Here is a 23,513-nt window from a genome sequence, read left to right as displayed (position 1 = left end):
TCCCCCCTTGGTGTCCATATGTTTGTTCTCTACATCTGTGTCTCGATTTCTGCCTTGCAAACCGGTTCATCTGTACCATTTTTCTAGATTCCACATATACGCATTAATATACAATATTTGTTTTTCTCTTTCTGACTTACTTCACTCTGTATGACAGTCTCTAGGTCCATCCACGTCTCTACAAATGACCCAATTTTGTTCCTTTTTATGGCTGAGTAATATTCCATTGTATATATGTGCCACATCTTCTTTATCCATTCATCTGTCGATGGCCATTTAGGTTGCTTCCATGACCTGACTATTGTAAATAGTGCTGCAATGAACATTGGGGTGCATGTGTCTTTTTGAATTATGGTTTTCTCTGGGTATATGCCCAGTAGTGGGATTGCTGGGTCATATGGTAATTCTATTTTTAGTTTTTTAAGGAACCTCCATACTGTTCTCCATAGTGGCTGTATCAGTTTACATTCCCACCAACAGTGCAAGAGCGTTCCCTTTTCTCCACACCCTCTCCAGCATTTGTTGTTTGTAGATTTTCTGGCGTTTCCCATTAATTTCTACATTTTTGATATATTACCTGACTTAATACTGTCTAAAATAGTCAACGTTAATTTAGACAACCATCTCATACACTTATACGCTTGCTTAATGGGAACAAATGACATTTATAGCAGTGGACTACAAAGGCCTCTTATAGTATCAGTGCACCTGGAATAATAAAACTGCAAGGGATTTTTAAAAGCGTATTTAATATCGTAGAATTGAGGGAATTCACTCTTTGGGTACATTGCAAACAAATAACTGTTTCTTTGCTATTTTTTTTTTCTTTTTTCTTTGCTATTTTTAAAAGGTTTCTTTTGTCAAAATCACCATTTCTTAAAGTAAAAAATTTTTTCAGACTGGTGAAAAATAATTGACTCAGTCAATTCAAAGGGCCTTGGAGATTCAGAGATGACAACAGGAGATGGTGTTTGTCCTCTAGCACTGTAAAATCTGATTGAGACACTCGTGCTATCCACTGATGAGATTAGTACAGGAACACTCAGCCTAGGAGTATGAGATGGAGGACAGTGGAATGAAGGTAGCTACATCGAGGAGACCTGAGTCAGGAAGAGCTTAGCTAGCTTGTGCAGAATATTCCATGAGCCACTGACTCTGAGGTTAAAAAGTTACATTATTTGGGGAGCAGGGCCTGCCATTCAATGTGGTTAGACAGAGCATAGAAGGCTTAAAGAGATACCATGGGAAAGGCAATGAGTGAAATTTGGCTTTGGGGACTTGGTTCTGTAAATTCAATGGTGAGTCATTGAAGTATTTTCAGAAAGAGAAGTGATTTGTGTTTCTGAAATGTAACTGGATTAGCCAAGTGAGAAGCTGGGGGCAGGGAGACAGGTACATCCATTACACAGCTCTGCAGGGTGGGCCATCCTTTGGCTAGTCTAGGTAAGGAGCGCTCTGGAGTTGCAGGACATTGGAGCTTCTGGAGGGGGACTGGCTAGATTGCTGTTGCTGTGGTCCAGGAGAGAGACGAATCCTCACCAGGGCAACACAAGTCAAAAACATAGTGCAGAGCACAGATGAATCCACAAAAATTGACAGCAGATTGATCTTGGGGAGTATGAGATGAGAAGCGAAAGAAGTGAAATGTCTAGATTTTGTACCTGGGAAATTGGCAATGGCATTAACCGGGACAGAAGACTGGAGGGGGAGCGGGTGTGTGGGAGGGTAATTAATTTGGTTTGGGACATGCTGGGTTGGACATGCCTGCAGGACGTGCAGACGGAGGTGTGTACAGGCGGTGGTAAATTCCAGCCTGGAGCTCAGGAGAGTTCACTGCCGAGCCTGACAATTTTTATGCATTGCTTTCAGATCTCAGGAAGCCTGACAGAAAATGGGCTGAGAACCAAATCTTACATGAGGGGAATCTTAAGCAGCATGCTACAAGAGCTTCTTTTCGTCTCAACTCCCACTCCTGGAGGTGAGTCAAGGGAGGTAAAGAAAAGAGAAATGAATACACCACTGAAACTTCTGTGGCAGAAAGAGCCTCCTCCTTTAGAAAAAATACTGCCAACTGCCATGTTGCCTCACCCGACGCCCCTTCCTATCATCCCATGATTTACAAGTGGATTTGTCTTTCCTATTAACTGAGTTATTTTCTCACGCCCGAGCACCTCCTAGAACCACAATGGGAGAGTCTTTGATATCATCTTGGAAGCTCATTTATTTTCTATTGTAATGTGTGATTACAACCATTCTTTACCTCTTGCATTCAGGGTGCCTACTAGGTGCCAGGCCAGAGGGTGCTAGGTGTTTTCCACATTTTTTTCTATGCTCTTCACAACATTTTTTTGCAATCTATAGGCATCATTAACCTCATTTTACAAATGAAAAAGAGGGACTTGGAGAGACTGAGGAAGTATATTTAACTAGTAAGTGGTCTCAATCTTCGTCCCTCTCCGTTTTGTGATGTGGCATCTTCACCAGCCTGTGGGGAAGCTCAGCTCATGCCTTACGTAGAAAAGCCAGATCCTCCCATATGTGAATCAATATTTCCAGGGCAAATTTGTCTCCAAATTCTGCTACTTCTTCCCTCAAAATGAGACTTTTGTCTATTAATTTCATTCTTCCCACTATTTCCCCAGAACAAGTCTAAACGATCTAAAGGTTTGTTTGAAGTCATAAATTGTTCTCCCTACCTCTTGTCTCCTCCTATTGATCTATTTTGCACACACAGCCAACTTAAGGTCTTTAATCAATTTTATTGAGGGTATATATATATATATATATATATATATATACACATATATATAACCTATTTTAAGTATTAGTTAGTTTTGACAAATATATATATATATATATATATATATATATATATATATATATATACTCATAACCAAAACCACAATCAAGATATAGCACATTTCATCATCTCAAAAAAATTCCATCATGCCCCTTTGCTATAAATTCTTCCAATCCCCACCTCTAGCCCGAGGCAACACTGATCTGCTATATGTTACTCAAATTAATTCTTGTAAAACACAATTTTTAGCAAGTCACTTCCTTACTCAGACTCTTCCAGGGGTTCCCTGTTTTAACTAAGACAGAGCTTCCCAATTCGTTAGTGTAGAAGTCATTTCTATAACACACCGGGTACATGAAGGTCAGAGGTGACTGGCCAGCCTAGCTCTTGCCTGGCTAAGGGAGGACTACAGGGAAGCGATAGTTCAGCACACAGTGTTGGCTGTAATATACAGTAACTTACACAAAATAGAAGTGACTTTATATTTAGTAAAACATACGTGTGTGAGTAGCCCAAGTCTTGGTTGCCTGAGGGTGTCAAGGACTCAGACTCCTCTCTGCTACTCGGCTGTGCCACGGTGTTCTCCTTACACCTGGTCTCAGGTGATTCACTCTACTTTCACAGTTCAGGCAGCAGGCTGGAGAAAGTGGAAAGTGAAAGGGGAAGAGGCGTGCCTCTTCCCATTGAGGACATACCCAGAAGCATACACGGCTTTCATTCACATCTCATAGATGGAGGGGTGGGTGGGAAATAGTCTTTGTTCCAGACACCCATGTAACCAGTTAAACCAGGAAATTTGATGACAATAGAAAGAGGGGAAAGTGGGTATTTGTGTCAACCAGCAATCTCTGCTGCATTCCTAATTACCTGCAGGATAATATCTTCCACTTGAACTTATTCTTCCAAACCTATCCCCTAAAACTTTCCCAGTTGTCACTATACACTGCCAGATGAGCCAACCATGGTTCACTCATTACCTCTATCATCCCACACATCCTGTGCCTCCTTGATTTTGCTTGCATTGTGGTGCTTCCCTGACATGCCTTCATCTCCACAAGTTCACCTTGCACTCAACCTTTTAGGTCCTAGCTCAGCAGCTACTTCCTATGTGAAGCTTTCCTCTACCACTTCACCCCACAGCAATCTGTCCTCCTCTGAGCTCAGTATTTATTTGTTGCTAGTTTGGTCCTTGCATTTTCTATTTTCTATTATTTTTCATTTATAGTATTAGTATTTTATCTTTATACATCTGGTCTCTCTTGAGAAAAAATATTATGTCATTTCATATCCCACTCAGCATTTTGCATAAGCCTAGACAGTGTTTCTTATGTATGTTATAAATCTATTCACTGTGTATACGAATTAATATATGCATGAATTGTGAGTTGGTTAAATGAATCAAAAGCTATTGTCCAAAATGATTCCAAGGAGGAACTGCTCTAAAGGAGGTCATCTATTCTTGAGTGAGATAGGACACTGGGTTATCAAAGGCTAAGTACTTATTTAGCTATAAATGGAAGTAGATTGGATCTGCAGAATGCATTTAGAGCTTGGCCAAGTCTTATAAATGTCTGAGTGAACTACTAAATTGTACCTGTGGCCTAATAATATAATAGTGTCTTAGATTTATAAAGTGCTTTTATGCCTAACCCGCAATCCTTGAATTTTTAAATCTACATTTGTTTAACCGGGAGTGTACAGAGTAAAAGCTGAGTACTCCTCCCTGAAGAAATCTCTGGAGAGTTGGAGATTGGAGCAGATCACTACTAACGTTGCAATTTCCATGCAAATTCCAGGAAGTAACTTTAAAAAAATATGTGGTATCAAAAACTTTTTTGCTGAGTGGGTCAAAGTGTTTCATTTATTCTTCTTGTAATTCCAAGGAAGTCAGTTTTATAATAAAGGTAAGGTAAGTATGGATCAGCAATGTTAAGGAACATGCCCAGAATTATATTGGGTTGGCCAAAAAGTTCATTTGGGTAAGATGTTACGGAAAAACCTGAACGACATTTTTGGCCAACCCAATATAACCAGTAAGTGATATTGCTGAGATTTTAACAGGTTTGTTTAAATTCAGAGTCCATGCTCTTAACTACTTTACAAGAGAGCTATTGTATTAACAAATTTCCTAAATTATTTTTAATTTCTTGGTCATGACATATTGTCAGTTTAATATATTGCTGAATTTTACTAACTTGTACTTCTTCCTGATTTTCTGTGTATATTCAAAAGTTATATTCATTTGTTTCGTATGTGTGTGCCACATTCATTTTTTAAACATTTTTATTTATTTTTGGCTGCATTGGGTCTTCAATGCTGTGCACAGACTTACTTTAGTTGCGTCAAGCGGGGGCTACCCTTTGTTGTGGTGTGCGGGCTTCTCATTGCGGTGGCTTCTCTTGTTGCAGAGCATGAGCCTTAGCTCGCAGACTTCAGTAGTTGTGGCACGGCGGCTCAGTAGTTGTGGCTTGCAGGCTCTAGAGCACAGGCTCAGTAGTTGTGGCACACGGGCTTAGTTGCTCCACGGCATGTGGGATCTTCCTGGACCAGGGATTGAACCCATGTCCCCTGCATTGGCAGGAGGATTCTTAACCACTGCGCCACCAGGGAAGTCCTGACACATTCTTTTTTGATAGATATTATCTAAAGGACAAGCTAGAGTCCTTTAAATGTATTTAATTAAAATTTTATTTTAGTTTAAAAATTTGGAGGGTATACACCCTGTCTTTGTTTCTATAAGAAAACAGATTCTTTAGTCTAACCCTATCAACATTAAGAGTGCAAAATAAGACTTCCACTTCCAGCCAAGATAGAATAACAGGGACCAAATTTACCCTCCTGCCTGAAATAAATAACAGGAACGAAATATTTGAAACACGGTTTTTAAAACACTGGACATCAAGCAATAAAGGATAGTGATCTATAAGAGACTGGTAACAAATGAGGTGAGTCCTGTGGTATTCCTAACTCGTTGCCTTGAGAGAGCTTCCAAGATGTGGTGAAAGAAGGGAGAATCTAAGTAGAGCCTAGAGAACTCCATAATGAGAAAAGGTGGAGCTCAGAATACCAGGAGACCAGGGCAGTAAGAGTTTGGAGGACAGGGTGATGGAAGAGAGAGATGCACAAACAAAAAGCCCAATGGATACGTAGACTGTCCCCTTTGAGTGTTCAGAAGAGTACCACTTAGCCTATTCAAAAGAATTAGAGAAAATGGTGCCTGGTGCCCACATAGGACTGGGAATTGTGCTGTTTCACCAGCAGACTAGAAAGCCTCATAATTCACAGGGAAGTGGGTGGAGTACTCAGAAAGTCTCACCTCAGTAGTGGAGAATAATTAGCTTTCAAATAAATATGGCTCTACTGGCACCAAACACACCAAAAAAGTAAGACCCTGGATTATCATGTTGTTTCCACATAATATAACTACATCTAAAACAAAGCTCAAGAATATTTAAGGAAATATAAACGTTTCCTTGCTGGAGCACTCAACAAGGGAATATTCATAAAATCTGATATCCAATCAAAGATTATCAGCTAAAAAGCAAGAAAATGTGACCCTTGATGAAGAGAAAAACATAAATTGAAATAGGTCCAGAATATATGTTAAAGTTAACAAAGATATTAAAAGAATAATTATTGTGGTATTCCATGTGTTAAAAAATTACATAGAGCTAGGGAAGATATTTTTAATAAAGACAGACTTATAGAGATGAAAACTATAAAGTGCGACATGAAAGATATGCTGGCTAGAACTAACAGCAGATTAGCCACTGCAGAAGAAAAGACTAATGCATTTCAAGACATAGCAATATAAATTACACCAAAAGGAAGCCAGAGAGAGGAAAAAAATTCAGAAACAGTGAAAAGTGCATCGTCGAGCTGTGACCGGTTCAAATGGTCTAACATAGATGTAACTGGCATCCTCAAAGGAAAGGGGCAAAAGAAGGATTTGAAGAAATGTTAGAAAAATTCCCAAGTTTGATTTTAAAAGATCCAAGAATATCAAAGGACTCCAACTTTTGATATTCAACCAAAACATGAAAAAAACTACACCAAGGCACAATATAATCAGTCTGCTCAAAACCAGTGATACATAGGAAATCTTGAAAGGAGCCAGAGGTAAACAGTCTTATGCAGAGAAGAACAAGCATCAGCATGACAGTCAAGCTCTTGACAAAACAATGTATGCAAGATGGTAGTGGAACAATATCTGGTGTTGAAAGAAAACATCATCAGACTAGAACTCTCTACCCATAAAAAATATCTTTTCGATGGTGATAAAATGAAGACTTTTTCAGACATACGAAAACTGAAAAAATCCATTGCCAGAAGACCATACTACAAGAAATGTCAAAGGATAATAGAGGGCCTACTGCATGAGTAAATATATAAGAATTTTTTCTTATTATACAAGGCAAGAAAAAGAAATAAAAGGAATCCAGACTCTCTTTATTTGCTGACCACATGATTGTCTCTGTAGAAAATCCAATGGAATCTACAAAAGAGCTACTAGAACTAATAAGCAATTTTAGTAAGAATGCAAAATACAAAGTCAATATGAAAAACTAAATTGTTTTCTATATACTGCATACAGAAATTGAAATTTAAAAGTACCATTTACAATTACATTAAAATACTAAAAGTTAAAGATATTTCTTGGAATAAAAAAAGATGTGAAAGACCTATACATTGAAAACTATAAAACATTTCTGAGAGAAATTAAGGAATACCTAAGTAAATGAAGATATATAGCACGTTCATGAATCAGAAAACTTATTATTGTTAAGATGATAATTTGCCCTCAATTGATCTCTTGATTCAATATAATCTCCAGCAATATCCTAGAAGGTGTTTTTGTAGAAATTGACAAGCTAATTCTCAAATTCATATGAAAATGCAAAAGAATTAAAATATTTTTTAAAAGTTGAAACATAAGAACAAAGTTCGAGGATGAATACTACCGGATTTCAAAAAATATTATAATGGTATCAAGACTATGTGGTACTCATGTCAAAACAGACAAATAGAGCAATGAAACAGAATGAAAAGTCCAGAAATAAACCCTACATATAAGAACAACTAATTTCTGACCAAAGTGCAAAGGCAATTCAGTGGCAAAGTGCAAAGACAATTTAGTGGCAAAGACAGTTTAGTGGTTAAAGGATAGTCCTTCCTTTCAACAAATAGCACTGAAAAATTTAGATATCCATACACAAAAACAAAAAAAACTGCCCCCCACCCCGCAACTTTGTTCCATACCTCAGACCCTGAACAGAAGTAATTCAAAACTGATCACAAACATAAATATACAACTAAAACAATACTTCTAAAAGAAAATATAGAAAAAATTCGTAACCCCAGATCAGGCAATTTCTTAGATATGGTACCAAAGCATATTCCTTCTCCTATTGTGTACCTATGGATATTCAAAACAATATTGGTAATAATCAAAAGAATTATTCTGAGTGAAAGAGGCCAAACTATAAACAGTGTATACTATGTGATTCAATTTATACAAAACTCTAGAAAATGCAAATTAATCTATAGTGACAAAAGCAGATCAGTGGTTGCTTTTGGGAGGATATGGAGGGAGGGAATAAAAATGCGCATGAGGAAACTGTCATGGGGATACTAGGAAATTTAGGAGGTGTCTTAAGCTCTGACAGTGTTCGAACCCCGTTTCCCATAGGCTAGGTCTCTATTGGCCTGTTTGGACTGTGGTTCACTTCTTACCTTTCTCCTACTTGAACTGGATGTTCTCAGCCCTGCCCTGAGTTTTGCTGACATTTTCTTTGTTAACCATTTGAGCAATTTATGAACCCTAGTGTCTAGTCATTAATAGTTTATTAGAACTTTGCATAATTTCTCCTGCTTTCCTTCAAGGTAATTTTGCCTGGACAGAGCTGAATAAATCAAATGCTGAGACTGCTCTTAAGCTTGGTCAGTTAGGACCTTGCAATGATTCAGTGACAAGCTAGGCAATCAGATGTAGCATCTCTTCCATTCCTCAGGGATTTCATTCTGCTCCAGCCCAGACCATCTCTATGGTGCTCTCAGAATATATTCTTTTTCTTACTCTTAAAAGAAGGTTTAACAAAAATAGGCCTATAAATAAAGATCTTTGATTGATCTAGTAAAGAGAGACAGAAAGCATCTGTTACTTACTGAGGAAGGAGAAAGTTCCCCGTTTTAGAATTCATTGTTTAAATGCTTGTCAAAGGTCAGGGTCCTGTAGCTTGAACAGTTAAAGGGGAAAAAAATAGATGGATTTTCCAGAATTAAAAATTAAGCCTTGGGCTATTACCTTTTATATATTATGGACTAAGTGTGTGAGAATTTAACTGCCCTTGTGTTGTTAAGTTCTCCACACATGCATAGCTTAGAAATCTATTTCCCTCTGGAAAGCTGTGCTCTGGCAAAATTGAAGAAAATTGCTGTGATGAAGGTATAATGTGCTATTATTCCGCTTGAGGTTCAGTATGAATCAATCTGACAATCAGATGTCTAATGATGGTTCCTAATTTCCTTCTATTCTCTCCTTGTTTTCTTTGGAATTCATCTTCTCATTTTTCTCTTGCCAAGTTTGAGACCAATTCAATTCAATTTAGTAAGATCCATTGAACATCTGTTATGTAGAATAAGTTGCGCTGGACACTGTGAAGATCAGAAAAACAAAATGTTATAATCCCTGCCTCAAGGAACTCACAGTTTAAGTGAGAGATAGGCAAATGGACATGGAATAGTTAACCAGTGCCTGGAACAGTTCCTGGCAGCTGAAGGTACTCATTAATGTGTGAACTGAATTAAAACCCCTGAAAAATAGTGTAAGGCTAAATGCAAAGTGTGTGGTACAGATACAGGATTTCAGAAATAGCAAGACATCAAAGTAGGCTGAAGTTTTGGCGCATCATGGAAAAATTGTACTTGTGGTGAGGCAAATTTTAATGAGAAAAAAATGAGAAGGATATTTCAGGTTAGGGTCATTATAAGGAAATCAAAGAGATGGGTGTTAGCATCGTGTGTGTCCACAGCAGAGAGAAGCCTTTTATGACTGGAGAAGATAAAAACACAGAAGTAGGTTGGGGTCAGATAATGGAGGGCCTTGTACAAATTTTGGACTGTACTCTGAAGATTCTGAGGACATGGAGAACCCCACATGTGTTTTTATCAGCAGAACCTTATTTTTGAAATCTGCATTTATATAGCATGGAGGCTAGATGGAAAGAAAAGTACTCTGAAGGGTGGGAGAACTGAATGTAGAAATACAGAAACTGGGTAATGACATCTTGCAGTATTATGTGTCCAGCGTGGTTGAGAACAAAGAAACCGGTCATGGAAAGTAGGAAACAATGAAACTCACAAATTGTGAAGAAGAAATAAAATTTGACTTCCTGACGTGCAAGTCAAAAATTCAGGAGAATACAGTCCCAGAGACAGAAGAGAAAACTCGAAGGTGGAACTGATGTAAAAAAGATTTTGTTTTGTATTCAAGTTTGAGATTGTCATGGCAAAGTCAGGATGATACAGGTTCTTAAAGGAGAAGCTCCGATTAGAGATAGATGTTTAATAGTGATGAGCTTAGAGCCTTGGAAACAATTGGATTATCTTCTGTCAACTCAGCAGCGTCTCTGTTTCCTCATTCTCCTATGTTTCATAGGAAAGAAGTCTGGAGCTCATTCCTCAAAGTTTCCTTCTTATATGGCTTCTGGGTAGATTATTCCAATGAGAGCTATTTTTATGATGTTCAGAAGCCTCAGTCTTCACTTATTCCTGTGGCAGCTGTAGTCTGACTTCTCATTGGTGGCCTCATTGCTGTGAGTAATCACTTCTAGACTTCTGGCCACCTTCTGGCCTTACTTCTGCTTCCTCTGGCCCTCAAGTTGGGTATGCTTCTAATTCCCTGTCTTAAATCCTTTTCTACTCAAAATTTCTGGACTGGAGTCCTCTTTCCTCATAAATTCTGACACAAAAGCACATTCCACATGAGGAGATTATGAGCAATGACAGAGACCGAGCAGTGTTTGTGTGTGTGTTGGAGAAGTACAACCAGTGAAAGACACAGAGAAGCAATGGTCAGGAAATTAGGGAAAAAATGAGCACGTCTTGTAAGAGAGGCTACTTAAGGGAAAATTGTGAGGAGAGACGTGATTTTTTTTTTTTTTTTTAATCAGGTAAAGGGAAAAAGTAAAGAAAAGGGATTGCACGCTGAGAAAATGGTGTCATATTTGTCAAGGTGAAGGACAACTTGCAGGAATTCAGTTTCCCTATATTAGTATTCCCACACATTTAATTACAGGGTTAATGAGAATGATATTACCAAAATAGCAGGCCAGCATAATGTGTGGTGGGACAAACAGATGATCAAGATCCCTGCAACTTGATTACCACAGAGAAGCCAGAGTCTTCAAAGCCCTGAATTAATAAGTGGAATCTATAGTACTACCCTGCCATATAAAAGCAAATTGCTTCTTTGGTCTTTACTAATTGGTCTAGAGAAAAAGCATTTAGCAGATTTAATATCAACATGCTATTAATCTCATTTTGACCAACAGTGCAAGAGGCAACACTACTTGATTATAAAAGTCCATGTAAGTCTACAAGATCCATGTGTCTTTGGCATAGACCACGTAGGTGAATTAAATGGAGAGGACACTATCAAATTTGATAGTGGCACTCATCTCTGACATATTATTGGCGATTTTTGAAGGGAGGGGGTTATTCCAACCACTGTCATTTGATCCTTCCTGCTTTACAGTCCTTACTCCTTGGATCAAAGAGCTACAGTGGATATACTTTCTGTTGTTGAAGCATGTTTACATTCAGAAGCTGCATAGGTAAGCACAGGTGAGTTCACACACCCACGTGGTCCACTGTGAGATAGACTCTGACTTTTGCATTCCTTTCTCTGTATTATAACCCATTTACTGTAGGTCACTGACTTCCATAAGTCCCTCCTCCGAGTACCGGGCCGCACTGATGCATAGGATCTCCCCAGATTAGTGTTAGCTCAGAGCCAGTTCAATAATCTCTGAAGAGTCTGGTATTCCTCTTTCCCCAGTGCACAGCCACGCTAGTAAATGACTGCACGTACCTTTGGGAAACTCAAGGAAGAAGATTTACACAACTTTCTTGTGGTAGTGTGGCAAGGGGGATCCTTAAGGGAATCTGGTTCTCCTTTCATTATGGGGCCACGTTTACAAACTGGCTCAAATCTGCGAACTGAGCGACAGATTGTGATTCTCCATGGTGTCAGTTAAAGTCAAGACTCTGCTCACAAGAACTAAAGATTAAAAATGTTTTTCTTATATTATACAGTGTCCAAATGTATTTGTTCTAGGAACACCAAAGATCTCTGTGGGTTAAGCAGAGATCAATTAGCCACTACCAAAGATCTCTATGGGTTAAACTATTTTGATTACTGCTCTCTAATCCTGCTGCCCATGTGGATCATCACCTCCAGCTGTCCCTTAAGACTGTGAATCAGGGAGCCCGTTTCAAAGGGAGCATCTCTCAACATCATCGCTGGCTTAAAGCGCCCTGAGCTTTTTAGGATGTTGGTCCTTTCCTTACCAGTCTATTTCTCCATGCATTGGTAAGTGTAGTATTTTCTGAACACTCCCTTGGACTAGACTTATCGGGTTGGTGAAAGGGACACACGTGATAAATTCACTCCAAATTCCTGCCTCCCTAAGCATTTGAATGTGTCCATCTACAATATACCAAAGACATTCTGGCATCTCAACTTCATTTAATTTGTGTGTGTGTGTGTGTGTGTATATATGTGTATATATATATATGTAGAAAAACTATTGGTATGTAAAGGGACAGTGTAACTTACAAATCTCAGGTAAGGTTTGTGCCTGAAAAGAGGAGGAAATTGGAATCTGAAATGCTTCACCTGTCATTTTAATGCTTCATTTCTTAAAAATAATAAAAATATCTGAACCAAACAAGGCAAAACATTAACATTTGTTGGGTTTTAGTGGTGAGAACACACGTGTTTGTTTATTCTTCCTATTTTTCAGTGTTTTCAAAATATTTCATATTAAAAATATTCTAAAAATCTCAAACAATCAAGATGAAGCCAACGGTTGCAAGTAAACATGTTTGTAGCACAGATCACATCACAGGGGTTTTGGAAAAGTGATTCTTAAAATAAAGGCCCTTAAAAAGAATTGATTACAAAAAAATTAACTTCTAAGAAGACAAAGGCAAAAATAGATGAAATTTATGTTCTACTTTAAAATTTTTTATGAAGAGATGCTAATTCTCCATGTTTCTTTGGTTAGTTAGATGGATCAATCTTGCCATTATGATGGTTTTATTCATTCATTCTTGGAGATCAGCAGCTTCCTCTAGGAATGCCCTTTTCCTTTATATTAAAGGTTAGGAAAGGAAGAAGCTAAGAAAAAAAGAAAAATTTAAGTCCAACGCCACAGTTATCTCAATAACCAAGCATGAGCACATATATTTTGCTTATACACATTTCATCTCAAAGTGTGGGTTTTATGTGTAAGTGGCCTTTAATACAATCATCTGCTTACCACTGACTGCTATGATTACTATGATTCTTTTTGATGATTTTAACAGAGAGAAATGGGAGTAGAAACTGATGCTGAAAACTCTAGTTAACCCGACTCGGAACCGACAGTCCTTCCCTGAGATATTCTGTGTCTTTAATTCGATAAAAATAGTTCAGACCAAGAATTATCAAAGAGGAGAAAGAAGAAAGCTTCTAATAATCATTTGTAAAAGAAAAATAGAAGAATAGCTGAATCAGGTGCATGAAGCTACATGGAGACACTTCAGTAGAAATGTGTGCTTTGGAGTAAAATGTGCTGAGCTCATACAATATGTGAACAATTTGAAAGAGGAACATTCAGGGTCACCTGAATAAATGTATTCTCTCCTCAAACAAACCGCTGACCTCTAATCAGCTATTTCTATCAACACACCACTAACAGAGGGAGTAGACAGGATCGTCCTAAAACCTTGTCATTTGAAAGGGCTTTGCACATATTTTATTTTATTTAACCCTCTCATCTCTCTGTGGGGTGGACTGAAGTTCATTTCAGAGATGTACACATTGAGGAACAAAGGTTGGATACATTTCCCAGGTCTCACAGCCGGGTAGTGGTAGAGCCTGGGCTTCGGGGTTTTTCCTTTCCATCTCCCCTACTCTTCATTCTCCTTACTCTTTCCGTGTTTTCTTGGTCTTGACCTTCCAATTTTAGGGAGATTGGGAAATGTTTAAAGCAATTCCTTTTGGGAATCCTTTATGAAACACAGTGTATTGACCCTATGGGGTTGTGTTTCATCACCGGAAATACTGATTCAGGTAGGTAGTACTTTGACCAAAAATAGCTGAAGGTGGAAGATGTTGCCCACACATAGATCCATGCCACAAGGGTTCATTTCTGTGTGGATAAAAGATGCTATCTTCAGTTCAGTTCAGTTCAGTGATGCCCACTGTGGTGCCAGATCGCCCAAACTCTTTCTCCTCTTACCTTCCTAGACATTCCAGCAGCATTCAGTGAGTTGAGCCTTCTTTTCTTCTCGAAATCCCTCTACACTCAGCCAGCTTCCTCCTGTCTCTCAGGCTGCTCTTTCTCAGACTACTTTGTAGCTCCTCCTGGATCATTCCAAGGATCCCTCTCTTATTCTACACTTTGTTCCATCCCCTTGAATTTAAATACCTCCTCTGTGAGGCTGATTCCCCAGTAAATAACTCCGCAGTGAATCCTCTTTTGTGCTGTGTACTCCGATATCTGACTGCTTACTTAAAGACCAAAGAGAGAGATCCCTGGAGCTGTTCAGGCTTCAGAGTCGGAGTCAGAAAGCTGGGGTTCAATCCCCATCTCGCAACTTATTTGCTGTGTTACTCTGCGTAAGTTTGCGACAATTCTGTGCCTCCATTTTTTTGTCTATATATAGTTTATAGGGCTTTTCTGATGATAAATAAATAAATACATTTAAAGCACTTAAAAACTGCGCCTGCCATATAGTAAACGTTTAATAAATATTTACCAATTCTCCTTCTGACTGCTATTATTTCTCCTACTCCTGACATGACTCATAACATGTTCAAAGCAAAACTCCTGATTGTCTCAGCAAATGACACTTTCTTCCACTCAGCTACTTAAATCAGAAATTGACAGCTTTCTTAGAATTTTCTCATGCTGACACCAGTTATTTCCAAGTCTCCTTGACTTTTTTTTTTTTAGATTTTTTTTTTTTTGATGTGGACCATTTTTTTAAAGTCTTTATTGAATTTGTTACAATATTGCTTCTGTTTTATGTCTTGGTTTTTTGGCCGCGAGGCATATGGGATCTTAGCTCCTCGACCAGGGATCGAACCCTCACCCCCTGCACTAGAAGGCGAATTCTTAACCCCTGGACGACCAAGGAAGTCCCAGGTCTCTTTGACATTAACTCCAAAATGTTCCTTAAGTCGTCCAGTTCTCTCAGACACCACTCTAAATCAGCCACACCTCATCTCTCACTTGAGTTACTGAAATGGGTTCCTAATTGGTCTTCCTGCTTCTTTCCTGCCTTCTTCTCCAAATGATTCTTCAGCACACAGCAACTAGAGTGATCTTTAAAAAGCACAAATTGGATCCTGTCACTCCTCTGCTCAGAATTCTTCATGATTTCCCATTGGATGGAGGACAAAATCCAAAATCCTTAAGTGGAAGGGCCTATAAATTCAGACATGTCTTTTGCCATGTCCACTTCCCAGCCTGTGTTCACTCCCCCTGTCACTCGCTGTGGCTCGTCCACACAGCCCTTCTAACAGGTTTTCAAATGTTTCAAGAGCTTTACTCTCTTGTGCATTTCAAGTTTGCTTCTAGGGATGGCCTGGTAATGCTTTTCTCCCCTTTTTTGGATAATTCCCACTTGTCTCTTTTGAGCCCCAGTAAATATGTCCTCAAAGAGAACTTTTCTGGACCTTGAATCTTAACAATTTGCAATTATATATTATCTGTGTCTTTATTTGCTTAATGATAGTCTTTTCAACTAGATGCAAACACTGTGATGATGGGAATCGTATTTGTCTTGTCCGTTGTTTTATTTCAAGTGTCTAGCAGAGCAGTGCTTAATCAGTATCTGTTGAATTAATGAAGTGAATGAATGAACCGCGGCTGATGCAAGTACTTCATCATTTCAGGGATGAAAACACGATGCAGAGATAAGCAAGTCACAAGCTGTTCCTAGATCTGTCGTCTTTAAGTGATGAAATCCAGAATTGTGTGTTACATGCAGATTTGATACTATTTAATTTTACTGTCAACAAAAGGAGAGACTCTGTTGGAGGGGGGGATGTGCACCGGCTTTGTAGCTCACCTGGGTTTAGTTCCATCTTAATCATTCACTGGTGCTGTGGCCCAGGCCTAGTTAATTTCCTTGCTTGGAAAATGGTTTTCCTAACTCCAACTCCAAAGCTGTTGCAGAGACTTGAAAGGAAGTGAACGGCTTGTGTTGGCTGCTTCATGAATAAATATTAGCTGTCATTTTCACTGAAAGACCTTTATTTTGGCACTTCACTATGAAAGGGAAAGAAATAGGAACCAAGAATGATAAACTGTTGATTTCTTTAAAATACCCAGAAAAATTTCACTCCCGGAGCATATAAAGGCCTGAAATAACAGGTAGTAGAAGGGAAAAATTAAAACCCATGAATTTTACTGAAATCAAATAGATAGGTTCTTTACATTCCCAAGGCAAATGTATGTGTGCTTCCTAGGCCTGGAATGTTCTGTGCGTGTCTGGCTCTTCCTTCTGCAGGTCTCACATGCCTTTTCCTACAGGCCATTTCTTCAACACCATGTTAAGTATCCCCCAACTCCTCCCCACCCCACCATTGCATTGCTGATATGAGCACTTTATACTTTTTCCTGGTATGTCACTAGGAACTTAGGTTGCTTAATTATCTATATATGTCTGCCTATGTTGGGTGCAAGTCAATGAGTAGACTATAAATACTGAAAGGTAGCAGGACATGCCACCCCAAAATATGACTGTAAGAGTTTAGGACTTGCCACTCCAAGATATGCTGCTTTGGTATATTGATTATTTGGCACTGCAGGCACTTGAAATACAGCAAAGGCAGGGAGAGATGTTCTCTGAACTGCCCTTATCTGCATAAAGATAGAGCCTCAAAAAGCAACTCAATTGTCATCATTTCTCCTCCTCGGGCATTTCTTCAACCAGGGGGGACTGACTCTTGTCACAGAAGAGGAGACTAGAAGTCTGCCCCACACCCAGACACACTTTGTCATAAATGATCATCACTTCCATCTATTCTTCTAAGGGCCCATTTATCTTTCCTAAAAATCGTCTACTGTCCCCTAAGAAGCCTACATCCCACTCCCCCCTTTCCCTATTAAGATGGTATTTAATCCTGAATTCTAGGCCACCTAGGGGGTTTACTCATTTTCTCTGAGTATCTCACATATATACATGAGGTATACTGTTAAGAAACTTCTTTATTTTTCTTTGCTTGCTTTTCTCTTGTTAGTCTATGTTTTGCTACAAGGGGTCTCAGCCAAGAACTCAGAAGGGTAGAGGGAAATGATTTTTCCTCCCCTACAATACCAACAAGAACAGGATCTTGTCATTGTTTTATCCCAGCATCTAACACGGTGCCTGGGACGTACAATGTGCTCACAAAGAAAATGAATGAATAGAATGGCTACTTCTATGGCCTGAGAGTCATTATGCCCCTTTGCAGAACTGTTTTTGTCATAGCTGAAGTATAATGCAAGAAGCATTCCTTAAAAAACCCACTTCTTTGTTAGAAAATCTCTTGTAATTTATATAATTTGAAGCTATGGGCATTAAACTATGCATTAAGGGGGCTTCACACAACTTTCTTGAGTTGCGTCTTCACTGCTTAATATTCAGGATGCATTAACATTCCCTTTGAGTGGGGGGACTTTTCCTCCTTCCTCTGGGTGTGTCCACAGTTCTCCACACAGTGCCATATACGATGACTAAGGTAGACTGGAGAATGTGGGCATGTGTGTACATCTGTGAACCTTATAAATTATAAAGCCCAGAGAAAGTGGCTTAGCCCCTTGAAAAGTAGGAAGGAGCTCATAGATACATTTTGAAAACAAGAATTTGAAGTTCTTAGTGTCCTTTTTAATTTCATGGTAATACAACAGAAGGATAGTTTCCTTTTCACAACCTCAATATCAGACATAATTACCTTAAAGTTTAAAATAAATTTAGTTAAGAAATGAATTAAAAAATTTAAAAAATCTATCTGTTGCTTTACTTTAAAGTAACCTAAAAAGGGACAGATTCTCAATACATTTGCAAGTTAATAAGCAATGTGTTTCTCTTTTTCATGTGTATACTCAAAATCACTGCTATCTTATTTTTTCCCTGTTCTAGATAACCTGCAGTTTCAGGCATTCTATGCATTGAAGCTTTAGAAAAAACACAATGTTGTTTGGTAATCCTAAGAATGTTTCTTTGATTGTTCTTTTCAGGAAGATTCATTTAAAAAGCCTAGACATTACTACATTATAATTTCTACAATCAACAGAGAAAAAAACACCTGAAGAAATGATTACTGTCAAGAAAAAGTTTCCTTCCACATTTCATTAAAATACATCAGGTAGTAAAATAAATGGAACTCCACGTTCTGCCTGTGTGTGTGCGTGTGTGCTCGCTCTCTTCCTCCCACATTTTCCCTCCTGAGTTTTATCTGAGACATAAAAGATTTCATAAGAAAACCACTACATAAATTGTATAGTAATCTATGATTAAAAATAGAAATGTATATACAAGAAATTTCCTAAGAACTTATATTTTCATAATAATATTTTATATTACTTTACATGTTTCTATTATGAGAAATGTACTGGATGCTTAAGTTAACTTATTTGTTTGACTTTCCCTTATATTGTGAAAAACTGTTTGTTGAGGCTGTGCTCTAAAGTGTATTTTGGTCGTTGAATATATTTTTCTCTGTTATGAGAAGAAATAACATAATTTTTCTCTGTTAGGAGAAGGGAAGTACAGCTAATTAAAAATGAACAATAGTCACTCTAAAGTTCATTTGTATTTAAATTTTGACTATGGTCAGGGATTATTATAGAAACATATTTAATCAGAATCAAAGACACTCAGACACCATAAACTGAAGCATCTATAACCTCACTTTTTGACTTATGGCCTTAACATTATTCTCTTAAATTGAGTTTATTATAATCATTTTAGCATTCATTCTAAATTTCGGTTGAGATACTTATTATAACTTGAGGCTATAGATGATGGGGGAAATGTCTTGAATTAATTTCAAATAATCCTACAAAACTGATAATCTATATCTAATCGTAAATAATTGCAGTGTAATTGAACTAAATCCTCAGAATCTTTGCCAATGACCTAAATTCTAGGTAAGATAGTGAAAGAAACTGACATGACGTTGAATTCTTCTGGTCTTTCAAACTCTATATCTTCCAAACCATATACAGTTTCAGGTTCCATCAGTCACTCATGGCCCCATTTCTTTCTTAGTCTCTCATTAGTGGGCTCGTGCACACTTGGATGAATAAATGCATTTTGTTTTAGATACTAGTGGAGCTGTCTGATACTATATATATGTGTCTCCTTTTCAAAATATAGCTTGATTTTTATATTAGAGTTTACCTGCTATATATTCCTACTTAGGAAAAAACAGAAATGAGAATTTTTATCCTTCTGTAAGACAATTTGGAGAAATTTTACTATTTCATGGAAGCAAATTTTTATAATTTATCATCATGTTCAGTAGGATTTGAAAATGATAGGCCATTTGTAATATTAATATTTCTATACTTTTCTTTTTAATAATAATTGCACCTTAATTTTTCATGTAAAGAAAGTTTTGGACACAACATTAATACTCCCAATGAGTAATATATTTACCTTTTGAGAAATAGGAAAGGAAATATTGAAGTGGAAGGTAAAAAGAAATTATTAATAGGCCAGTGTTATTTTGGAACATAAAACATGCAAACGATGAAACCCAAAGAAGTTTTATGACAAACAGTTATATCCCAAGTACCATTTTAAAAGGTACATTAAATTTTCTACAGTTCAATATAAATCAAATATCCATGTTTACACCTTTCCTAAAGCTTTCTATTTTATTAGGAGAAAATAAAAGCTATCAACTACCTACAGAAAAAGTTTGGAATTCTTTGTGAGGATGGAAAAATCCAAAAATAGTTTTAATCGTATCATATTAACTTGGAATACTGATCTATGCCATCACTTTGCCTATCTGAATCTTTCTGTGCCTTATTTTGTATGTGGTATTAAATGCCAATAGGCATTTCATTATCGTCCTCCAGAATTTTTACCTGCAGGAATTTGAGGAAGATACAAAAGATAATGAAGGGTGGGAATTGTGGTTTTGACCTTAATTCTAAAATGTTCTGTTATTGTAAGCCTCTAGGATGTGGACTATGGGCCAATCAGATGCTGCACATGTAACTACAGCCCTGATCAACAACCTTGAGAATTTGGCAAGCCTTGTTCAAGAAGGGGAGTGAGCAAGAGATGATGTATGCTCTAACACATAATTCTCTCTGCTCCTGGAAAATTAACTCAATATGTTTGCTATGCTGACATGCAGTTGTTAGAAAATCTTTGTCAACTAGGACAGCACTATATTTCCCAGCTAGGTTCCATTTTTATTTTAATTCACCAATAGTCAATCAGGAATATTTACTAATAGCACATTTTTCAAGATAAGAAAAAAACTTAGGTCAAAGAAAATGGAAAGAAAAATTGATCGTCTTTGATAACTACATTGTAGCCATTAGAGCAGGGATATAATTAGACTTCCTCGTACCTCCCATTTTAAAAAATTTCTCTTTTACTCTAGGAAAAGAAATAGCATCAATATTTCTACAAAATAGAACTCTGTGATTTAGTTTAAAATTTTATATTCTTTGAATTAGGAAAACCCAGACCCATCAGTTTTTAGTGTTAAAGTTTTCTCAACCAGAATGTGGCCAATACAGAGCTTAGATTAATACATGTAATTAATGGATTGATGCATGTAAAGTGATTAGCACAGTGAGTGGCATATATTTAGGACTAAATAAAAATTACCAGTCATTATTATTGTTATCTTTTCATGGTTGTTATAATCATTGTTATTTAGTGCCCATTTTGAATCTATAGAAGAAAGAACCTGTATATTGAAAAGAATGCATTAGAATTTTTCCTCTATGGCTTGTACATTGATTTCTTACGAGGTTGGCTGAGAATAAAAATAAAGCACATTAAGTCCAGATTAAGCCTTGTGTAATATTGTGTGTGACATTTTTACTTTTCAAATTTTTATATCCAGTGCCTCTGATAAGGAAATCTAACAGATTCATCTACCCAAGGTCAAGGTCTGTGCTTTGGCTCTTTTAGCTCTCCCATTTCTCAGTATAAGTTCCTTACTCTGCTATTTTAGGGTTTCATTCTCTGTTGTACAGGGAGCTTGGGAGATCTCTGAGCAATTTATCAATGTTTAAATATTAGAAACTGATAATAGGTCCAGATAAATACCTTTTGGTGTTGTAATGTGTAGCTCTAACAAAGGAATTAACTTGATCATACTAAAAAAAAAAATGTTGGATTGTCAATTAGAATCGAAACCCAAGGATGCTGCTCTATCACCTTGTAGCCCTTGTCAATGCTCCCAACCCTTGTCTTCTAGGGTTCCTCCAAATCTCTGTCTACATCTTTGGTCCCACCCTTTAATACCCTTCTTCAGCCAGCCCCATGTTTTGTAACTAACATAGACCACCTCGGCCCACCTTTTTGGTGAGTGCCACTAATTATAAACTTCCCTTTCTTTCTAGACTTACTGCTCTGTTGTGCCATTCTCACACACATCTCAATGGGAAGAGTCAGATGAACTAATTTGAGGTGTGGTGTTAGGATTCAAAGCAGCACTGCGTAGTACTCTTCCTGTAAAACTGTTTTAATAGCTTTCTTCACATCTTTTGAAACTATGGTAGGAAGAGCAGAGTGCATACTTGGAAAAGGCTGTGTTTTTACAATGCTCAAATCATTAACGTGAAGTTCTACCTCCTTTTCTGTTTGCTTTGTCTTGTCTTGCTTTCCATTCTTTAGAAACACTCATGAGCTCTTTTTCTGCTCCTCTTCCCCCCATAGAAAGAGGACCATAGCCTACAGAACGAGGATTTTTAATGACATGATGGGGAGAGTTTAGAAAGTACTTCAAAGAACACCATCTGATGTAAACTCCGCTGAAGAGATATCTCCAGGAGATTAAGTAGAAAAATGACTGTCAATATGACAGAAGGGAGAATACCTGTCGTGTGTGATTCTGAATAGCAAAGTGAAGCAGAGAGTACTTCAAGCTGTTTTCCCCTACATAAGTCCTTGAGGAGGATTTGGTCTGGATTCCTGATTGCTATTTCTCCAGCACCTATCACCATCTCTAGGCCATCCTCTGCACTCAATAACTAGAGTTATAAATAGAATGAACAGTAGTTACTTAGTGGATTTCAATAGAAAAACCAGAAAGGAAAATGATTAGGGAAAGAGGGAGAATAATCTACTAAAGGAATGATTAGTGCTTGAAGAGAAAGAAGGGAAAAGATAAGGTGGGCAGTAAAGAACACAGGATTAGAAGGTACAATATGGATCTAATATTATTTCCTCTAAAAGCTTTTTGCAATATATATATATATATATATATATATATATATATATATATATATACACACACATATATATATATATATATATTATAATTGTCTTAAGCAAATGTGGTGTTGAAAAGTCACAATTCCTTATAAGTACAAAATCTTACTTTTTGGAGACTGTTTTACCACCCTAAACACAGCCAGGTCTGGTGGATAATTTAAACTCTTATTTTTTCAAAAAATTACAGTCGCCTACATGATTGTGTTGACAGTTCTGATGAAGTTTACACAGTGCTGACCAATAACCATTCTTGTACTTGTGAGTTAATCAAACACTTTAATAACACCCTAGGGAAGAGGAGTTGGCTTTCTTATAAAACTCAGAGGAGTCATCTATCAAGAACCCTTTTTATTCTTTTGAGCAATGTTGCCGGCAGTCATTGATATAACTCCCTGGAGGCTATTTTCAGGTCAACTCTATAACTAAGTTGAAGGAATAGGGAGCTGTGTTGAACCTTTTTAATGCAAGATTGGCATCTCAATAAATCAAGGACTATAAAGGAAAATAATTAATAAGAAAAAAATGGAGACTATCCACTCAAGAGACTCACTAGTTATCACTAGTTAAAAGCATTCTCTGTACTAACTAAATGACTTACTCTTTCTCCTTCTTCTAATGATCTCTTAACATTTTCTTGCTTTTGGTCCTGTTGAAGAGAAACCATCGGTATGTGTATATTTAAAAAAAAAGAATAAAAAATCTGTGTGTATGTGTATAAATATAAATAAATACACACACACACACACACACACACATATAACTAGACAAATAAATCGCCTGTTTCCACAGATAGAAAAGAGTCTTTGACTAAGAATCTAGTTGGGTTCTGACCAAAGTTATTACCCCAGAGCTTCTCTTGGCTTAACGCAAGCAGTGGTGATCAAGAAGTGTGTAAGTTTCAGGTATCAGCCTTACTTCTCTCTGGTCCACACGGTGCAAGAGGCAAGCGGCATTTAGGGTACAGGCTAATAACTGTGGGTCA

General features: G+C 37.5%; 1 long non-coding RNA gene across 1 annotated transcript; it reads left to right on the top strand.

Annotated features, from left to right (window-relative positions):
- The first annotated feature begins 857 nt into the window (after nucleotides 1-857).
- On the top strand, nucleotides 858-18,543 carry LOC309632546. The gene is made up of 2 exons (XR_014246971.1): nucleotides 858-1,978; nucleotides 18,298-18,543. It is a non-coding gene; the product is annotated as an uncharacterized lncRNA (long non-coding RNA).
- The last annotated feature ends 4,970 nt before the right edge of the window (nucleotides 18,544-23,513 follow it).

The sequence above is a fragment of the Balaenoptera borealis genome, assembly GCF_965194805.1.
Source record: "Balaenoptera borealis genome assembly, chromosome: 7".
Taxonomy (NCBI): Eukaryota; Metazoa; Chordata; class Mammalia; order Artiodactyla; family Balaenopteridae; genus Balaenoptera; species Balaenoptera borealis.
This window is presented reverse-complemented; position numbering and strand designations above follow the sequence as displayed.